This window comes from Heterocephalus glaber, unplaced genomic scaffold (genome assembly GCF_053883595.1).
Source record: "Heterocephalus glaber isolate CG9 unplaced genomic scaffold, H.glaber_assembly_v1.0 deba00001613, whole genome shotgun sequence".
NCBI lineage: Eukaryota > Metazoa > Chordata > Mammalia > Rodentia > Bathyergidae > Heterocephalus > Heterocephalus glaber.
The window spans coordinates 32278901-32280925 of NW_028258384.1; the positions used below are offsets into that span (position 1 = coordinate 32278901).

General features: G+C 46.4%; 1 pseudogene; it reads left to right on the forward strand.

Annotated features, from left to right (window-relative positions):
* The first annotated feature begins 349 nt into the window (after nucleotides 1–349).
* LOC101714009 (protein GOLM2 pseudogene) lies at nucleotides 350–1824 on the forward strand (annotated as a pseudogene).
* Nucleotides 1825–2025: the final 201 nt, after the last annotated feature.

A 2025-nucleotide genomic window follows, 5' to 3' on the forward strand; every position in this document is an offset into this window, starting at 1 on the left:
CTCCACACAGGACTGAAAACATTATGTACTAAAAACATGTATCACCCCTGAGAGGCCTGGCCCGGGTGCGCCCTAGGGCTTCTCCAGGCCTTTGGTGGTGGAGTAAGTTCTGCTCCAGAGCGCACTCGGGTCAGAGGGGTGTGCGGGGAGGGACCCGGGCTCGTGGCCCCTCCCCCCCGTCACCCCGCCCCCCTCTGCAGCTTCCCAGCGCCCCTGGCAGGCTGCTGGAGCCCGGAGCTCCTGCTCGCAGGTGTCGTGGGAGGGGCCCCAGGGCGCAGCCTAGCTCCGCCTCATGGTGGAATTCCGGGTCGACGAGTGCGGCGGCCGCCTGGCCCCCTTCGTGCTGGTGGTGCTCCTCGTGGTGATCGTCGTACTTGCCTTCAACTACTGGAGCATCTCTTCCCTCCACGTCCAGCTCCAGGAGGAGGTGGCCGAGCTGCAGGCCCAGGTCCAGGGCACCCAGGTGCCCGCGGGCGTCTGGAGAAGCGCAACTCGGATCTCCTGCTCCTGGTGGACACGCACAAGAAACAGATCGACCAGAAGGAGGCCGACTATGAAGGCCTCAGTAGCCGGCTGCAGGCCAGGGATGGCCTGGGAAAGAAGTGCCAAGATGACAAGGTTAAACTACAGAACAACGTATCATATTACATGGCAGACATACATCATTTAAAAGAACAACTTGCTGAACTTCACCAGGAGTTTCTTCAACAAAAAGATCAATCAGCTTCAGGACTATAGAAAGAACAACACTTACTTTGTGAAGAGGTTAGAATATGAAAGTTTTCAGTGTGGACAGCAGATCGAGGAACTAAGGGCATAGCATGAAGAAAATATTTAAAAGTTAGCAGATCAGTTTTTCCAAGAACAAAAGCAAGAGGCCCCCAAGGTTCAATCTGATGGAAAAGAATTGGGTATAAGCAATCATGTAGTACCTAAAAATATTCCAAAAGTAGATGAGAATGCTGCAGATAAGAATGAAGAACCCTCAAGTAATCGTATTCCATGTGGAAAAGAGCAAATCAAACGAGCTGGTGATGCAGGGATGCCTGGAGTAGAAGAAAATGACCTAGCTAAAGTGGATGATCTTCCCACCTCTCTAAGGAAGCCCCCTGTTTTAGTTTCTCAACATGAAAATCATCAGACAATCTCCCATCTTCCAATTGGACAACCTCTCGCCCCAAATAAGGGTCTAGATTCACATGTAAAACACAATGGCAACCCAGGTACTTCAAAATAGAACCCTTCCAATCCTCTTCAGCATTTAAATCCTGGCTCAAACTTGGAGAGTGAACCCAGAATTCCAATGGACATACTAAAGCAAGCCACTGAGTTGGTGATTTCCACAAATTGAGGCAAAGCCAGTTCTTTGATGAAACTGAATCCCTTGTTGATCCGCAGCATAGCTCTAAACTGGTGGATTATAATGGGGACGATGGTAACGTAGGTGAATATGAGGCAGACAAGCAGGCTGAGCTGGCTTACAATGAGGAAGAAGATGGTGATGGTGAAGAGGAAGATGTCCAAGATAATGAAGAATGACAGCTTCAGATGGATCCTGCAGACTATGGAAGGCAGCATTTCAATGATGTCCTTTAAATCCTAAAGGAAAATTTCACAAAACTTAAAGTGCTATAAAATGAAATCATTTCTACTTCGTCATTTTTAACTTTTGTTGTAAAGATCAGTTGTACCAGTTGTAAAGATACATTGAGGTAGATTGAAGGAAAACCTTTAATGAAGAAATGTACCCGTGTACATATGTGAACTTTTCATATTGTATTATCAAAGCAGAGACTTTTTTGGTTATGATACAATTGAGCCCAAAATGGTCAATCTTTCCATTTAAAGCAAACTAATGTATATTTCACATTTTATTAAGCTTAATTTTTTCCACAAATAGCAAGAGAACATGGTTGTACAGATTATATGTTGCACATAGCGTAACCACAGTAAGAGCAGCTACTCAGCTGAAAAGGTTCTATGCACTAATGTATTCTTGTGAGCCCAACAGGTGTTCTGTTCTGG